This window comes from Dipodomys spectabilis, unplaced genomic scaffold (genome assembly GCF_019054845.1).
Source record: "Dipodomys spectabilis isolate Male_0828 unplaced genomic scaffold, ASM1905484v1 ptg000193l, whole genome shotgun sequence".
Taxonomy (NCBI): domain Eukaryota; kingdom Metazoa; phylum Chordata; class Mammalia; order Rodentia; family Heteromyidae; genus Dipodomys; species Dipodomys spectabilis.
The window spans coordinates 1,401,185-1,422,120 of record NW_024870870.1 but is presented as its reverse complement, the minus strand read 5'-3'; the positions used below and the strand labels follow the sequence as shown (position 1 = coordinate 1,422,120).

Genomic DNA, 20,936 nt, shown 5'->3' with positions numbered 1-20,936 from the left:
TGTTTTTTCCCCAAATCGTGACTGTCTTGGTTTGTAAGAATGAAAGAATTGTGTCTTTAATTCATTAGTTCATAAATTAGAAAAAGTATCCCTAACCCTAGAACCAATTGCCTTTGGATTCTAAAAGCCACAAAAGTATATTAAATTTATACATCCAGTCTTTGATTCATCTCATCTTTCTTAAAATAGTTTCTACTTAATATCTTGCCATTTTTCTAACACAACATTCAGGCTCCCTCAAACTAATCATACCCTAATCCTAATATTATTAGCAGTTTCTTATTTCCTATTCATCCTAATTCGATCTTGACTTGTTATTCAAAGATTTATTTTCAGTTTGACCCTAAATTTTCCATTTCCCTAATGCTAACACTGTCCAGGTGGAACTGAAACCTAATTTTCAAACTAATAATAGTCCAAAATTAATAATGATAAATACTCTAGATTTATTCATTTTAATGAATATTCCAGTTTGCACTCTGGAAATGAGTTTCAATTTGCCCTAATTCCAACAAATTTCTTGACTCTACCTGTGAAGTTATCTTGTTTCCTAACATGAACCATTATATTACTTGTCCTCAAATTCTCTTACCAGGAAAAATACTGTAGTTTCCATTAATCCTACCTTTTCCTGCACCACTGTATCCTAAAACAATTTCAGATTTACATATCACCTAGTCCTTTACTTAACGCTAACTCTCAATCTAAAACTGGCTGTAAAACTCTCATTAATCATTACAAGAATGATCACTGAGAAATAAATATAATGATAATGCTCTAGTTACTATTAAGGCTCACATTTTTGCTTCTACTTGTTAGTGAAATCTCAATTTTATAGTAAAACCTTCCTATTCATAACGCTAATCATAATCAGAACAAAATACTGACCCTGATTTTAATCCAAATTATATATCAATACTAACACTAATTAGTTAGTATTACACTAGTTTTCATTCATCCTAACTTGATTCAAATAAGCCTTCCAAACATAAGTTTCAATTTTTTCCAATATCTTAGTTATTTTCTAACCCTAAACTTAATCTTAACTGGAATATTGAGGATAAATATAAGCCTAATTGCAAGTTGATTCTAATATTAATAGCAATACTCTAGTTCACATTCATTCTAATTCTTGCCAGGCTTATATTAAAATTTACCTTCAATTTGACCCTCATTTTTTTTCTCTTTCAACCTAACCCTAACCATGGCTGGAATCCTAACCATAACCTTAACTCTAAAGGTATCCCAATTCTAAAATTTATGAAAAATGCTCATTTTTTGCAATCCTGAAATTCCACTGTAATCCTCAAAATAAATTGCAGGTTTTCCTAAGCCCTACCGATTTTCTCACTCTTATCTCTGAACCTATCTTTTTCCATAAGAGGAATCATTATACCCATTGATCTCAAATCCTGATATTATGAAATACATTCTACTTCCATTATCACAGATTTTTCTGAATTCCTAAAATCTAAAAAAGTTCAGTTTTACTTAACATTTAACACATTTCTTTTTCTTTTTTTTCTTTTTGTCGGTCGTGGGGCTTGAACTCTGGGCCTGAGCACAATCCCTGAGTTCTTTAGCTCAAGGTGTGTGCTTGAACCACTTGAGCCACAGCACCACTTTCTGGTTTACTGGTAGTTAATTGGAGATAAAATTCTCACAGACTTTCCTGCCTGGGCTGGCTTTGAACTGCCTTCCTCAGAAATCAGCTTCCTGAGTAGGTAATGAGGCTGACAGGGGGATTACAGTTAAATGGGTAAGGTAATGAGTACATTTCTTGTTGACCATTGTTACTCCCTTCTTTGTTGCTGTCCAACTATCCCTTCCCTCTCCCATCTCCATCACTCTTCTCTCTCCATGGTGTAAAGTTCATTTTCAGTACAGTGTGCTGTATTATTGTTGCAATAGGTCATCCTGAGTTGAACCTAAATTTGCTATTTCTCTAACCCTAATTCTAATTCTGTCTGGTATCCTAACCCTAACCATAATAATAATGACAATTCAATTAGAAGTTAACAAAAAAATACTCGTTTTTGTTCATCCTGTTAATCCTCTGTACATCTTAAATTTGTAGTAGGAAGACCCCCTATCAGGCAGGCAAGCCCACCTAGTCATCTGGAGTGACAAAGCCCACCACAACAAAGTTGTTATTAAAGAAGCAACTTTATTGAGAAGGTTCCTACACTGACTGGCCAGGGCTGCAGCACAGGCTCAGGAGCTGATACTGCGACCCCCAGTGGCCCACGTACTTAGGTTATTAAAGGCAAAAATCACAGCCTGGTCAAACCACGAATTCAATGGTAAAGTGGAGCTTAAAGTAAGCATATACAAGGAGTTTAGTGGAGTTTAACATAAGCATATGAAAAAGGTGGAGTTTATGGTAAACTCAGGATGTTGCCAGCATGAGCCGGATTACTGGCTCTCTGTTTAAAAGGTCAGTCCTTAACAGAACAATGAAGGTGGGTTAAGTTGTTAAGGGGAGGGGATCCTAGGGGCATTCTTCGCATTCTAAGACCTGGGCTGGTTGGAGCCAAGGTCCAGTTAACCTTGTTTAGAGGTTTTTGGTTTTTTCCCTAAAATCCCTAAAACAAAACAAAGTCTGTAAAGAAGCTGTACTAGCTCAAGTCTCCTCTAAGGGCCTAGTTCAAAATTAAGTTGGAGTTTAGCTTAAATCTTCCAAAAGAGTTTATATGTGCATATATAAAGATATAATTTTATGTAAAAAAACAAGATCTTTGGAGGAAGGAGTAACAAAAAGGAAATAGAGTGAGTATAATCAAATGTTTTAAATATATTATGGAAAGAGAATAACGAAACTGCCACTTCTGAAAATTAATAACCATTAATAAAATAACTAAAAATAAATAAATAAATAACACACTGCCTTCCAGTGTTCGTGAAGAGAACTATGATATGTTTTGTGAAAGAAATACTTGTTCTAAACTTTGTTCATGCATAATTTATATTGTTATTGGCCAATTATTTAACTTAATGAATAAAAATAAGATTCCCTGACAAAAAAAATATAAAACAGTTACCTAGTAATTGTTTGAGAAAAAGTTATAATCATGAGTTTTAAGAATCTTTCTATTTCCCTACAAAGCAATGATTTAGGTTTACTAATCTAATATTTGTAGTAAGTTTAGAGAACATAATAGGCATAAAATACAATGAACTGTACATCTTGTGTCTTGGATGAGTGATATTTTAAACATTGTCTTTTATTCAAATGAATACTTAGGTTTACTTTTCAAAATAAATGCAATTTTAACTCCTTTCAGAACAAGTACTTACCCTGCAATTAAATGTATTAGTATATTCAGATATTTAAAAGCTCAATTTTCTGTTTGTTATGTAGCTCTACATATTCAGAATGACATGATTTTTCTATTCATAAATGTCTAAACTCTGGGATTTTTCCTTCATAATATAAATTGTCTCATGAGGTTTTTGTGAAAGCTCCAGTAACCAGTGTGGGATGTTTGCTTCATCAATATAAATTATCTCATGAGGTTTTTGTGAAGAGTCCAGTACCAGTGTGGTCAAAAATATTTCCTGAATTCTAAATTTTAAATCTAATCATTTTTAGCCTTTGATTTTATCAGTTATTGTCTCTTCAGAACAACTAAAATAAATACTACTTTTTAAACATTTCACTCACATTGTAAATAATATTCACATGGGTCAAACAGAGACTAATCATTTCAAACTCACCATATTTGATGATCTCAGTGTGAAGAATGTAGAGAGTATAAGAATCTTATACTCAATAATATTTTTGGTAAAATTAAATTATATATCTAGATTTCTAAATTAGAAGTAAATCACATGGAAATACGAAAATAATACAAAAATGATTACTTTGGGATCATTTTCTTCTTAATTTTTTTATTGTGAAAATATCGTACAGAGGGGTTACAATTATATGGGCAAAGTAATGAGTACATTTCTTATCAAGCAGTTTCCTCTTCCTTTGTTTCCCCTTCCCATCCTTACCCATCTCCACACCCTCACCAGTCAAAGTTGTAAAGTTCGTCTCTCGACATAACATCTTGTACATCTCATTATTACAATGGGTCCAACGGTATTCCTAAAATTATGAAGCAAAAATATCTCCAGGAAATATATTTTTCAATAAAATGTTTCAATCCTTAGGTAAAGTGCATTATACTTCAATATAAAGTTTATCTCAAAATAGAAATTCTGCAACTAATCTAATGCATGTTTTCATGCACAAAATTCTGTGACTTCTAGTCTTATTATGTGATTTTAATTATATTTGTATTGTGAAATGATCCCTCCTTATATTTATTACAAACTTCTGTAATTATACAAATCATGCCTGTACATACTAATTTACATAATTTAATATACAAACAAAATTATCTTTTTTCTTGTCTCCCACAGGGAAGGATGAGTTGCTGAAGTATATTAAATGAAAGCACTCTAACAGAAAGTCTATATGGAATGGAAATTTGCAACGTGAGGATGGGAACATGAGCACTTTCTACTTGGCTGAACAAGAATTCTTGTTTCTACAGTATTTTCTTGCCATTTAATCACACAGGGAAAGCCACAAAATTTGAAGTTCATATGAAGGAATTACATTCCTAAAAGTTGTGGCAACCCTGCTGGAAGCTCAATCTTATCACAAATTCTTTGTGCTTGTTGGCTGATCTATTTCTCTATCACATGTTTCATATTATTAAGCATATTAGTAATTCAACTGGAAGTACATGGCAGGAGACTCCTGAAATCACATCTATTGCAGTGTAATATTTAGAAGAGAGGAAAAAAAGATTATATTGATCTCCAATTCCTCCCTTTGGCCTTTAATATACTAATTAATTGTCAAAACAATCGTGTAAGATGTTAGTTTATTTTCCCTATTTAATTAGAGATTAAGCAAGTGTTTTTTTGCAGTAAAGTGATGACAGTAGTATCACAGCTCTGATATGAGCAACTCTTCCCTAACAAGTAATGCTCTATGGACTGTAAATATGGAAGCCACACTAAATTCTCTCTCTGTCTGTCTCTCTTTCTCTCTCTCTACTCACATACAAACACACACACACACACAAACACCCACACACAAACACATAGAGTTGCCACCCAGACACATCAGAGATCAGTTCCATTCCTTTGTAATTATAGTTGACTGATGTTTGTGCTCCCTTGCTTTTCTTTGCTTCAGGATCTTGCCTGGATTTGTGTTTCCCTGAGATCAAGTCCCTTGTTCTAAGTATACTGTGTATCTTTGTATGCTTCAGGCCAATTAAGAGTGCCTTGAATACAATATCTTCATACTTGACATTCAAGTCAAACTCCGTGAATTCATACTACTGTTCCAAGATACTAGAATGTATTGGATCTCGAGACAAAAAACATGCCCACTTTGTTGTTTTAGAAGGAATTGAGATCATGAAATAGAAGAATACCGATCAGGAACTGAGCTAAGAGAATGGGAGTATGTGGGAAAATGTAGAATGCTGTATGTGTGTTAGAGATACAGAATAATAGGCTCATTTATTGAAAACTTGTCATCCTCTATTGAAAGCTCAATTTAAGCATACAGTTTTCCAGTTACTTTGCTTACCTATCACTTCTGATCACAAATTCTCTTATGAGTGTGTATAGTATCTTTGAATAAATCACACGATTTGCAGGTACTTAACATCTTAAGGAAAGACAGTCTGCTTCTACATTTTTCATTCTATGTGACAAACCCTTATTTTTTGTTTCCCTGTTTGCTAAATAAATGTATTCCTGGAAACAGGATATTGACAGCAAATCTGAGTGTAATTTTTATTTTGTAAATTTCAAATAGAATGTAAACTTTGTATTGACTAGTCATTTTTTAAAAATGAGTGATATTCATGAACACAATATTTTGATGCTTTTAAGTTAATTGAGAATTGCATGGTAGTTCTTGTGTCTAATTGACTTAACCATTATATTATTCATGTATAAACATTGCATTGCACTTATTTATTTTTATATATAAAATAATTCCCAAGGGTTTACTTTAAAGTGATAATAGGGGAGTTGTCCTCATGTTCCAAACTTTATATTTACTTCAGTAAAAATAGTAGAAACACATGATGTTTACTGAAGCAATTTAAAAGCTGAGAACGCATTTCTAAAGAGACTGGATTTATTGATTAAAGCATAGAATAGAGTAAAAAAGTCAGGTTTCTTGCTTTAGACTGCATAAATTTCATATGAATGTAACTAAAGATAAGATGAATATAAATTCATATTTATATTACTGAGATTTACATCACAACATAAGCAATATAAGTATTTTAAGGAAGTGGTCATTCAAAGCCCTAGTTACATAATGGATGAATAATGGAATTGAAAATAGCAAAGGGAAAACAATTTTACATGCAGCTATTATGATTTTATAATACTAATATGGAAGTAATGGAGCTTTTCCCTTTCTGAAGAACGTTTAGCCAGTAATTTCAATGTAAGTCATCAATTGTAATGAGTCTAAAGTCTTTTCCTCTGAGATATCCAAGAGTACTATAGTCATCCTCTGAAGAGTAAATAAGTAATTATTTTCATTAGCTTTGCTTAATATTAATTTACTTGTAGCAAATAGGTTTAAAAGTCTTTTCTTTCTCTCAATTTAATAACATACATTTCTATTTCTTCTTAAAAGCCTGAAATCACTATTTCAAAGTAGCATAAGCAGGAAAACAAAATAACCTGACACAACAATCACAAATCCTAAATTATGTGAAAAAATCCACAATATAAAAAATAAATCTGAGGAAGAGGAAAAAAAATGACAGAATAACAACAGAAAATTATCCTAGCTATCTCTAATAAAACAGAGATTTAGAGTCGTAGCAGGTACTCCACAGCTAGAGGGTCACATGAAATCAGCTATAATTATAGATATGCAGCTATAAATATAGATATAATTATAGACATACAATTCATAAGAAGGTTTTATACTGTCTTCACAAGAAAAGAGAAATCTATGAAAAGGTGCCACCAAGGAACACATTGGGCAACACATTCAAAAGCACATGTGCAGTGTGGAAATAAAAGGCAACATGGAAAAAAAAGAAAAAAACAGGAACAGAAGTGTACATCAGAGAAAGCCACAACCATATACATAGACAATTTGCCATACCACTGGACAGTCCAAATGGTCACTGGAACCACAAATATTAACATCACAACATCTCACCACAACTGATTTCTATTCCTACACTTAGTGGACTTGACAAAAATGCAATTCCAGAAAAACACATTACAACTGGAAGCCAAACCAAGACCCTGCAAATCAACTAAGAACATAGAGAGTCACCTATTAATATCATATATCCCCTTAAAGAAAACCTCCAAATGGACAGAAAAAAATCAGAAAAATACAAAAAAAGTAATGTCAAAGTAGTATTATTCATACAGTAAATATCCAGGCATTAGAATAGACAATCAAGGACGTAGAAGATAGTTATCAAAATGTATTACACATACTGCTGGAAAATGTGATTAATGGAAAGATAGAAAACTTCTACAAGGAAAATTGTGAACAAGATGAGACCAACCAGTCATTAGCAAAATAATTCATGGAGACTTCAAACAGAAAGATAAATAAATTCTGAGAAGGCAAGGGAGTCCAAGAAAAAATGGATGCCTAGTTAAAAGATATGACATAAGACACAGTTAAGAAAACAATCCTTACATCTCCCCCAACCAAAGAAAAAAATGTCCAGAAAGTTCATACAAGACCTAAAACAAAGCTTTAATAAAGAGACAGAACCCCTAAAAAATGACCAATTAGAAGACAGGGAAATAAAAAATCAAAGTAGAAGTCTCCACAGCAAATAGATGACATTGAAGATAATCTCAGGGTCAAAGACAGAATAGATCTAATAGGAAAGAGGAAATAATCATTTAGAACAAATCCAAGAAATAAGAAATGATCTTGCCAGAACTTCAAGACTCAGTTAGAAGATTAAATTTCGGGGAGATAGGTATCACGAAGGAGAAGAGCAAGATACTAAATGGATGGGAAGCATATTACAGAATTCTAGCAGAGAACAGGCCAAAAATCCAACGAGATAGGCTCATTCAAAGAAGAGAAGCCTTTAGAAACCAATCAGAATTCCAGAACTGAACAATCCACCACCACATCATAATCCATTAGAGGATTATTAAAGATCAAGGAAAGGATTCTTAAAGATGCCATAGAGAAAAGATTAATTATTTATAAAGGATATACAGTCAGAATAAATACAGATTTCTTAACTGATATGGTAAAAAGGAGAGCCTGGCATTATATGTGACAAACATTAAAGGTAAACAACTACCAACCATGAATACGTTCCCAAGCCAAACTTTACATTTAAAGGATATATAAACATATTTCATGACAAAGAAAACTTGAAACAAAATATGTCCACCAAATTATCAGAATAGAATATGATTAAATATATCCTACATAGAGAAGATCAAGAAGAGGAACTGGTCATATAAAATGTTCCCTACCAGAAAACAAGGTAAATATAAGAGTAGATGAGGGACAGCTCCTAACAACAGGTGTATAACATAGCAGGACTTATCAGATATTTCTGTCTTAACTCTCAATATCAATGGACATAAATTTCCAAATAGAAGACATAGATTAGATAGTTGTATCAAAAACCAAGATGCATCCATTTAGTATCTATGAGAGACACATTATCAAACGCATTCTATGAAGCTAGAATTAGACTCGTCCCCAAATCACATAGGGACTTACCAAAGAAAGAGAACTATGAACCAAACTCTTTGATAAGCATTAATGCAGAACTTCTTAATAAAATTCTCACTAACCAATTTCAGCAACTAACAAAAAAATCATATGTTATGATCAAATAGGAATCATCTTGGATATGATTTGAGTCAATATTCTTGTCAATAAACATAATATAAACCATCTGCAAAAGCAGGGACAAGAAACACATGATCGTCAATAGGGATGTAGAAATAGCTTTTAACAAGCTCCAATACCCCTTTATGATTAAAAGGTCTGGGAACCTAGGAATGCATGGAACATTCCTCAATATTAAACTGAGTATGTATATGACACAGATAATTAGCATTTACCTAAGGGTGGAAGCACGAAGACATTAACATGAGGAATGAGAAAAGGATGTCCACTCTCTACTACTCGTCAATATGGTGGTGGACTTTCTTGCAAGAGCAATAGACAAGAGAAAAACATAAAGCAGATCCAAATAGGGAAGGAGTAAAACTATCCCATTTTACAATTGAAATGATCCTGTATTTAAAGGACCCTGTGGATTCCTCCCTCTAGTTAGTAAAGGTGATGCTAACCTTCAGCAATGTAGCAGGGTATAAAAACCACAAGAATCAGTAGTTTTTCTGTTACCAACAATGGGAAGATCCACGCTGAAATCCAAAAAACAACCTCATATGTACTAGCCTCAAAATCAAATCAAATCTAAACAAAACAATACAACAACAACAAAACTAGGAATTAATTAATTTACCTAAAATTGTGAAGGCCCTATATGTGAAAACTTTAAAAATATAAACAGGGAAATTGAAGGAGATTCAAAGAAATAGAAAGTATTTCAATGTTCCTGGATGGAAGAATTAACATTTTGAAAACTGCAATACTTCCTCTAAACAATTGGCAATGCAATACTCATCAAAATCCCAACAATATTCTTCAAAGTAGAAGAGAAGCAATGCAACTATAATATGGAATTACAAAATTACAGATGAAACAGAATGCTTAGAAATGAATACATGGGCCTATAGTCATCTTACCAACACAAACGCTCACACACACACACACACACACACACACACACACACACACACACACACACACAATGGAATTATATTCACCCATCAGAAAGATGACTTTTCACCAGTAGTAAGGAAAATGAAAGGTTTGGGAAAATTCTATTAAGAGAAAAGACAAAGTAATGCAGACTCAGAGCAATATAGGTTTCATGGATTCATTCATTTATGATAGCTAGAAGATGCTTACAAATCTATAAGTAAACAAGACAGATTCTACCTCGTCCATTAGAATGGCCATTACTAAGAAAATTAACTATTGCAAATTCTGGCATGGATGTAGCCAATTGGGAACTCTATTACACTGTTGGTGGGAAATTAAACATGTTCAACCACTGTGGAAGGCAGTACGGAGTTTCCTGAAAAGAGTAAATATAGATCTCCCTTAAGACTCAGTAATTCCCCTCATGGGCAGTAATCCAATAAATAACAAACAAGCTCACATGAAAGCTACCAGCATAACCGTATTCAGGGCTCAGGCCCAGAGTTCAAGGACTGGAAAAATGTTACCACTGCTGGTATTTGTTTCCGTAAATATGAACTGTTTTATATAAGATACCAAATCAATCTATTTGCAGTAGCTAGATTAGGACTTAAATGTTAGTGGGTGATAAAATGGCTCCTTTGTTGAATGTTAGGAAGAGATGTAGGTAGTCCATGAAAGGGAGATTTTGTTGTTGTTGTTGTTCAAGGGGCTTGAAGTCTGGACTTGGACACCGTCCCTGAACTCTTCAACTCAAGGTGAGTGTTCTACCACTTGAGTGACAGTGCCACTTCTGGATTTCTGATGGTTAAATGGAAATAAGAGTCTCAGGGTCTATCCTGCCCAGGCTGGTTTTGAACTGTAGTCCTCAGATCTCAGTTTCCTGAGTAGCTAGGATTACAGCTGTGAGCTACTGGCACCAGGTAAAAATGGGGGATTTTTAGAAATGAAAATCCACCTCTTCACCTGTGTCTAAACCTCAGATATTACTATTAGAACACTTCACCTTCACCTCATTTCACCAGACATTTGTAAATTTTCCCTTTTCCTTCGTGTGGGAATACTGCAGTCAATATCAACTCAGCTGGGGGACTGGATCAATTGTATGGTAATTGTTAGCACCTAATTTAAGAACTTTTATGTCAGAAGAAATGAAACACTCACTTGGAATATTTGTTTTCTCTTTTTATTACAAATCTGTGCTTGATTATTCCCTAATGTGATATTGGACTTCCTAATAGAGTGATGAAATTTTCTTTATTTTCAACCTTCTCCCACATGTGGTCAAATATTTAAGAATGCAAAGATTTGCACTGGAAATTGATTAAGCTGACTTCTAAGAAAATGTGCATTTCTGGAATTTGGTCTTCTGTCATGTTCTTACATGCACAAGCTTTCTATGATTTATTTGTACTACAAGGAATTTTACTTTCCAATCTTTGTGTGACCAATTTTAGTCTGATCAGTCTTTCTGATCCTCTCTCTGGAGTCTCATTTGAGTCTGCCTCATAAAAAAGATATTAGTTATCAGCTAAATGATTCTCAGCTTCTGTTTTTTGCCTGACTTCTTGTAGGCTGTGATAGCAACCCTGCCTGGCTGTGCTTACTGGAGTGTGTGTGTGTGTGTGTGTGTGTGTGTGTGTGTGTGTGTGTGTGCTTTGTTTTAGATATCTAGGATTACTATTCAAGGTAGTAGTTTCTCTGGGCCCCTGTGATCCCCCGGCCTAGAGTCAATGAGTTATACTCCTTAGGATACAAAGAACAACTGACTAAATTCCTGTTAATTGTCTCAAAATGAGGCAATCAGGCATCCTTGCAAAGCCATCAATAATGCTTTGTAACCACTTACAGAAATCGTCTATCAAGATGGCTTTTCAAAGTTGACTGTGAAAAATATTCATTTCTAAGTAGGCACCATAAAGCAGATTACATTCCTGGGATCAGACTTTTGGAAGGAAGGTTCCCCTTCCTTCCGTCTCTTATGATAGTTCAAACCATAATATTCTTCAGTTGTGGCCAGCCTGGAGCACATATTCCCAAGAATATTCTGTAAATATGGGGTAAATACTTGTCTACTACAGACTGATTTATCTTGCTTTTATCTGTTGTTATTTTCATTACTTCAAACACATGGATAATTTATATTGGGATTAGACAAAGGATTAATGGAATAAACATTCAGTTTACTTTCATATATCCAATATAATACACTTAACCCGTAATGGACAAATAAATTCAACTCTAGAAACAATGTCAGTAATATAAAATAAGCTTTAATACGTATAATCTGGCACACATAAACCATCATCTAGAGAAAAATTCAGTCTCTCTGTAAATATTTATTTGGTATGAAATAATAAAAATTTAATTAATGAATATCACTTTTAATTATCATCTGAAATAGTCCTCGTGTATATAATTGTAAATAATTTTATAAATGTCACCTAGACAAGAATTTAACATGCATGTAGAAATCAAATTTCCACAATTTAAGCTATATGAGAGGGATCGTACCCTCGTGTACTATGTGGTGTGAATTTTGCCACAGTGCTGAACCCTTCCAAATAATACCAAGGGTCATGTGTAATAATTTATTATTTGATGTTAAGATGATTGCTAAGTGTAGAATACACTTTGAATTATTACATTAACTCACAGAAATGAAGCAATGATTTGTTATTTGTTTAAATTCTAATGCTTCTCAATTTTACAATTCATTAAATATATTATTAAAATTATTTTCATTTTCTTCTTTTCTATAGCTGATGAAATTAAAATTATATATTAAACATTCAATGTTAAGAAATCAATAATAAGTAAACTATTATTAAAATGATATACTATTAAACTGTGATTTGAATTATATTTCTAACAAATTGTGATGTAAACAAGTCAGTAGAATTAAGGGTGATCATTTTTAAACTTAGCAGCTTGTTATTTTTTTTTTATTTTATTTTTTGGGTCCGATCGTGGGGCCTGAACTCTGGGCCTGGGCGCTATACCTCATCATTTCAGCTCAAGGCTAGCGCTCTACAACTTGAGACCCAGCACCACTTCCAGCTTTTTTCTTTTTGCTTATGTGGTGCTGAGGAATCGAACCCAGGGCCTCAGGCATACAAGGTAAGCATTCTAGCACTGAGCCACCTTCCCAGCCCAGCAGCTTGTTATTTGTTTCCTAATTGTGTCATTTGTTATTCTTGGTCCAAGTCATCTCTCCATCTTAATTGTTTAGTTTTCTATTTTATCTCAATTGGTTTGCTGATTGTGCGTTTTGTTTTCCCTTTTTAATGACCGACATGAGGCTGAAAATCTGTATGCTAGTTTATTACTTCCTACATTAAAGTCAAATTGCTGCTCTCCACAGCTGTTCTACTCTACGATGCTACAGTATTTCCCCCACTCCCATCTCCTGTATTGCTGCTCTCATATATTTTATTTTATTTTTTATTTAAATTTTATTGTCAAGGTAATGTACAGATGGGATATAGTTACATAAGTAAGGTAATTAATTTATTTCTTTTCTAACTTGTTAACCTTTCCCCTATTTTTCCCTCTCTTCACTCCCAACGCCCCCGCCCAAGATTATTTACAACATATTGACTTGTGATTACCACTGTTGCATAGGTTCCCCCTTTGTCCTTTGTCTCACCATTTTGTTTCTTTTTTCTTTCCCTTCCCTAGTTCAAACCAACATATTTAAAATACCCAGGGTATCAAAATCAAATACAGTGACTACAGGGGATAAACCTTAGGTGGGGAAAACACAAAAGCATAAAAAGAAATCACAGTACATTAAGAACAACAACAACAAAGAACATGTCTTGGAGTTCATTTTACTTAGAATCACCTTATACAATCATATGTACATAGCTATTGAACTATTCTGCTCATCTACTAAGATTATCCTTGATGTACCCAATAATGCTCCCCTATTACCCAGTAATCCCACTTCTGGGCATATAACCAGGTGATCACAAACAAGGCCACAGTAAAGCTACTACTGTGTATCACAGTAATATTTACCAAAAATGACACACACACTCTCACACACGCACACACACACACACACACACACACACACACACACACATGCACAGATAAACACACATGGAAAACTATGCTTCAATCACAAAGAATGTGACCACCTCATTTGTAAGGAAATGAAAGATCTTGGAAAAAATCATATTAGTGAAGTAAGCCAGACTTAAAGACACATAGGTCCCACGGTTTCCTTTATTTGTAATAATTAGTTTATTTTAATTTGACATTTTGTTCTATGTTGAGCGCGCAACATTATTGCTATATTTTTTGTTATTATTTCTGCAAATAGGCAGGTATATTTAAAGAATTACATTCATCTTATCCATTATTGAAGGAAGAACAACTAAAAGAGTAACCACTACTAGGAAGAACAACTCCTACTTAGCTTCATTCCTATGTAAGGCCAATGTTGTCCCCTGTATCCTCATGTTGTACATTACAACTCTATACCTGGTCATAATGTATATCTAGTATCTTATGCATTGTGAACTAAATGCCCGAACTAAATGCTTTACTTTAAAAAAAAATTCTGTCAATGTTTGAGGATGGTTTGTGTGTGTGTGTGTGTGTGTGTGTGTGTGTGTGTGTATGTTTACAAAGATCAGAACATAACATTTTTCTTCATTTCGAATACATCTTACAGGTCATTGTAAGTTGTGGCTAATGGGAGCAGTCTCTTGTTATTTTAAGGATGAAACAGAAAAAGATATTTGTGCATGTAACACAGTTGCTTTATTAGTGTCGTTGAACACTGAACTTCGATTTACATCTTGGCTGTTGTTGTGAATAATGTGAATAACAATGAACTACAGATATATTTACGAGTTACCCAGAGAGAAATAATCACATGATTGGTGGGTCAGATGATATTTCAAGTATGATTTCTTTAGAAAACTGCATACTACTTTCTACAATGAGAATACTAACCTGGATTTTGTCCAAGAGTAGAAAATTTCCTTTTCTTCACACTCTCACCAACATGATTACCTTTTATTCAAAAGGGAATAAAGGGCAAATTTTTACTATCTTCAGTACCCTAGACTGGCTTAAGACCGAAATCCAACCTCCTAAATGCTTGGAATTACAAACTTTTACCACCACACCTGGTTCCTTTGATTTTTTTTGATAAGAGTTATAATAGTTATAAAGTAGTATCATAGTAATTTTGAATTACATTTCTCTAATGACTTCTTCTCACAGCATTAAGCCAGCACAGAAGTTGTATTAATCACAACTGTGTAAACCCACTGGTGATATAGAGGGGTTTATGGAAAACATGTCTATTCCAACTTTTGTCCATTTTTAATCAAGTTTCTTGTTAATCTCATCTTTAGTCTCTCTATACAAAAATAATTAATTCAAGGTAGTAAAAAGGAAAAAATTAAGCAACTCCTAACATTTTTCAATTTTCAATAACATGATATTGCTTAAATCATTTTCTGTTTATGCTTGAGACTATATAACAATTTATTTAGACCTTTTACATATCTATATATATTTTATTTATTTTACATTGATTGCTCTTTCCAAACCTGTGTGTCTAATTTTGGTTTCTTTCAGTCTTAAGAAGTTCAGATTTCAAACTCAAGAATAAATGGATGTAAGCAAACAAAAAAATACAGTTCCTCTCATCTGATAATGCCTCTACAAGAATGAGAAAAGAGTTCATCATTCTAAGGACCCTTAATTCTTAAGATAACATTTGCTATAATGCTAATGTTATTACCATTTTAGTGTTGGGAAAAATTGTAATTAAAGGCACTAAGTGCATGGCCCAAGACACACAGTGAGGAAGGAAATGAGTCAAATTTTCCAAAAGTCTTCCAGCAATACACAAAAGGTAGATAAATTCTCTCCATTCACTGATACTCTCAATTCAATATTCATACTGTCCAAGAAATAATAGCATAGCAATTATTGCCCATGGTAATTGTTTTCTGTTACATTTTGTCTTCAACACAGACTGTGTTGGTGACATTGGGTTATCATGCACAGAGCTGAGCTTATAAATTATGGTCCAAAGAGAGGCAAATTTCTTCTGTCCCATAGTTCCAGTATCATTTTTAAAAAGTACTAAATCTTTTAAATATCATCACTTACTGTATTTTAATAATTCAAGAATGAAAAATTTCACATATAATCACTCCAAAATGCTTTAAGACTAGGAGATGATAAAACAGGCCTCTGTGAAGTAAATTTTTTTCTACTTTTAAAATTATTCTGAAAGCCTGGTACTGGTTTGTCACACCTGTAATCCTAACTACTCGGGATACCTACTAAGGAGCCTGAGATATGTGGATAATATTGGGAAGCCAACAGGACAAAATAAATTCATGAGATTATTTTTCAAAATTTTAACGAAATAGCAAAGGGCCAGGAATGGAGATGTAGCTCATATAATAACTCACCAATCTAGAGAGAAAGACGTAGCGAGATGCTGAAGCCCTGATTTCAAACTCTGAGCATGCCAACACGCAGGAATGCACACACACTCACTTTTTCAAAATATCTTCATATCAGTGTTTTGCATTAATTTCTTTGTTAACGATATTATATGGGTAAAATGGGCTTCATAAACTCTTCCATCTCAAAACATTTTTATACATTTTTGTTGTAAAAATACTGTACGGAGGGGTTATAGTTATATGAGCAAAGTAATAAGTACATTTCCTATCAAGCATTGTTACCTCCTCCTTTGTTTTTCCCCCACCATTCCTTCCCTTACACCTCCACAAGTACACTCCTCATACCCCAAAGCCCCACCAAATGTCCCTAGCCTAAATTGTAAAGTTCGTTTTTCAAAATAATGTCTTGTGCATCTATTGTTATACAATGGGTCAAACTGTATTCCTATTTAAGCATGTTGTTTTTTTCCTTTCCCTCCCCAAATTAGAGAAGTGTACATTCAAGATGCAGGTGCACCAACATCAAATAAAGTGAAAACACTGTTATACTGTTGGGGAGGAATGTATAAAAAAGAAAAACAATCACGTCGTACATTATAAATATGTGAGAAACAACAGCAAGAAAGAAAAAAAAAACACTTGTGTCTATATCTTGGGGGTTATTTAGCTTAACATCAACTTATCTAGTCATATACACATAGGCTTTCAACTTTTCTGCTTATCCCAGACATATACTAGTTATTGCAAATAAGGGATACCATGGGACCTATGTTTCTTTGGACTTGGCTTACATCAGTTAATATAATTTTTTTCCAAGTCTTTCCATTTCCTAACAAATTGAGCGATGTCATTCTTTCTGATGGAGGCATAGAATTAATATACATATATATATATATATACATATATATATATATATATATATATATATATATAGTATATGTGTGTGCGTGTGTGTGTACACACAAATACACACAGAACATTTTCCTTTTTTGTTTTTTAGAGCAACTTAGTTTTCCACCTTCATCATTTTTTCAAATGTTTTTATTGTGATTAAGTGGTTACAAATTTCCCAAATTTCACAATATTGTGGGATAGTGATGCTTAGTTTAAGTCACAAACACATTCTAACTTCGATGGAGCAAATTGTCTATTATGGTCTACAACATTTATGAATTCTATGAGCTTTGCAATAGAGTTATTTCTTCCATATGTAAACTTTTTTGTTTTGAAATATGTATATTTCTTTTGTATTGCATAGCATCAGCTGTTCCCTCTTTCCCACTTGTTCCCTCCCTCCCTCCTGTGACATTGAGTTGCTTAGTTCATTTTGGTCAATGTCCAGCACAGCTGATGGATCCCACTATTGTATGTTTTTCCCTGATTCCCTCTAGTTCTGTGTCGTCCTCCTGGTTTCCCTTCAGTGTGCACATATGACGGGCAGAATGGGGTTATTTAGTAGTGATTCGACCAGATGAGTGGAAGTTCTTGGTTTCTTAAGTGTTGTTAATTTTGTCATATCACCTTACATTTTGGATTTAACATCTGCTTATCACGGAGACCATGTGCCATTTGTCTCTTTGCTTTTGGCTTAACTCGCTCAACATGATTTCCTGTAGCTTGATTGATTTCCCTACTAATGCCATTATTTTGTCCTTTCTAATGGCTGGAAAATATTCCGTTGTGTATAGTTACCACAGTTTTTTGATCCATTCATCTCTGGTGGGACATATGGGTTGTTTTCATATCCTGGCTATTGTGAACAGTGCTGCAATAAACATGGAAGTGCATTTGTCCTTGAATATTGGTACCTGTTGTTCAGGATAGATGCCTAGAAGTGGTATGAGTGGGCCATAAGGAAGGTCAATATTTATCTTTCTGAGGACTCACCAGACTGCTTTCCAAAGTGGTTGTGTAAGTGTACATTCACACACACACACACACACACACACACACACACACAGAGTGAGAGAGAGAGAGAGAGACAGAGAGAGAGAGAGAGAACATTTTCTTGATCCATTCTTCTACTGAGCAGCATCAGAGTTGGTTCCATATCTTAGCTATGGAAAATAATGCTACAATAAACATTGTTGTGGTGGTAGTTTTAGTATGGACTGGTTTGTGATCATTTGCGAGAATGCCCAAAAGTGGGATTGCTGTATAATAGGGAGCTCTATGTGGAGGCTTTTGAGGAACCTCCAAACTGCTTTCCAAAGTGGATGAACAAGTTTACACTCCCATCAAAAATGCCGTAGGCTTCCCTTCTGGCCATATCCCTTCCAGCATCTGTTGTTGTAAAAATATGGAACGATTCACTAATTTGTACATCATCCTTGTGCAGGGACCATGCTAATCTTCTCTGTATGTTCCAATTTTAGTGTATGTGCAGCCAAATTGAGCACAAAACATTTTTTATATATAAAAAGTAATTGATTTTCTTAAACTAGACAATTCAACAAAAATAAGTTCAAAAGAATTGTGAAATTTTAGAACCATGTGTTTCTTATATAAGCACACATTTAAGAATAAAGTCAAGATTGACATATCAAAAACAAAATAATTCCAGATATTTGTTGTTCATGAGATTTGTAGGAGGAGGAGTTCAATTATTCTACAAAAGGCACTTGTCATAATGATCATTGCAGCAAATGTTAAGGTTTGTTAAAAGTTTTAATGTTTTAAATATGTTTAATTTTGGGATTTGCTTATATATGGCAAAATTAAGTCATAAAAATTTTTGATAACGTATATAATATTTCTGGTAGCATGTACTAGTAAGTATGTACATTTCAGATTTTATAGAAATTTTACTAATGAGAAGTTGCAAAGACTGTGTAAAGAAGCAGAGTGAAGAGTTAAGATTTTAAGTACACAGTTTCTGTTAAATCTTTAGGGCTCCTTTACGTTATATGTTAGTGATGAACAAATAATGATATAATCCACATACAAATGATGAGATGAACTATAAATAGTAATCTTAGTGAGTAAATTTAAAGGCTACTTATAGCTTTATCCAGTTTTAAATGTACAGGAATATGAGAAAATAGTAAACTCTACTATGTACACTTCAAATACTGAAAACCCTGGTAATTGTTTTGTTTTTTATTTTAGTAATCATTAATATTTAATTATTGTTTTCTTTATTTATAACAACTTTTTGTGAGTCATGATTAAGAGGTACTTTGAGAATATTATTGGGATGGCCACACAATTTTTCATAGGTGCATGTGAATTTACAAAGAACAAAACTAAAAACAAAATATTGATTAAAAATTATATCAAGTAGAGTCTGAATCAGGAGTGTTGATAAATGTCCACACCTAAAATCTTAACCCTAGACTGGAGCACCTTATTTAAATATTGTTGAGAATTTCAAGACTTCCTTTATGTAGGGCCCTTAGAAGTATGTACAGCATGCATGTGTACAAAGCCAGTGACAACAGACAAATATGACTAAGTTTCCCCAAAAGGAATCTATGAAGTCAATAGTTATCTTCCCAAGCAGATGAAAAAATGCGTCCAAAATGATTCAGTGCCCCTACATTTGTGGAGTTATTTAAGTTATGGATTCTTTGTTAGACATATTCTTTTCTTTTAAAAATTGTCAAATATTAGTTTATAATAAACTTTGTCTAGTATTTCTTGGTTCAAAACAGAAATCTTGATACAGTTGATGTCACTTGGCTTTCTTACTATCTCAGTTCAAAGCCAACCTACGCAGGAAAGTCTGTCACATTCTTATCTGTAACCAAACACCAAAAACGCCAGAAGTGGAGTTTGGCTCAAGTAGTAGAGTCCTAGCTTTGGGGGAAGTTGGCCAGGGAAGACATTTCTTCAGGGACATGGTCCAGCCTCTGAGTTCAAGCTCCAGAACCAGGACAAACTAAACAAACAAACAAGAAAAAAACGCACATATTTCTTTGGGACCATCCATAAAGCACTGGTTTGAGAACAGACTCCTTTTGCTGATCATACTCACTGAATCCTGCTTTTTTGGAATACTAATTGCGCTGGAGAATTCAGGACAAGACTAAATGAATTAATATGTGACTCCTGCAACAACAGAATCATCTCAATAGTGAAACATCCATGCATAAGACAAATTAAAACCTCCAAGTCTTTGTTTCCTTGCAAAAGAAAGCTTTTAAAACAATGTTTATTTCCTTTTGTTCTATGCTGGCCTTCAATTGGCACATTGTTTCCTTTTGAAATACTTTCAAGAAAAAGTTTTCAGACAATTTTTATATGAATAAAGAACACACTCGAAAAAAGTCAAGGACAGTTTCTTCAAGCGTGGATTCTTTTTTTTCTAACAATGAATATATATTTTTTACAGTGAAAATACTGAACAGAGTGGTTACAATTACATGTGCAAGATAATGAGTACAGTTTATATCAAGCATTGTAGCCTACTCCTTGGTTTCCCCTTCCCATCCCTAGACATAAAAGAAATGCAAATCAAAACAACATTGAGATATCACCTCACCCCAGTTAGAATGGGTATAATCAAGAACTCTAATAACAACAGATGCTGGAGGGGATGTGCAGTCCCACTTTTGGGCATTTACCCAAATGTTTACAAACAAGACCACACTAAAGCTACGAGCACAACTAAGTTTATTGCAGCATTATTTACAGCTAAGATCTGGACTGAGTACATTTTTTATCAAGCA

At 33.7% G+C, this 20,936-nt stretch overlaps 1 non-coding gene across 1 annotated transcript; it reads right to left on the bottom strand.

The window, feature by feature from the left end:
- Positions 1–18,559: 18,559 nt before the first annotated feature.
- LOC122121682 lies at positions 18,560–18,665 on the bottom strand. The gene has a single exon (XR_006150009.1). It is a non-coding gene; the product is annotated as a U6 spliceosomal RNA (small nuclear RNA).
- Positions 18,666–20,936: the final 2,271 nt, after the last annotated feature.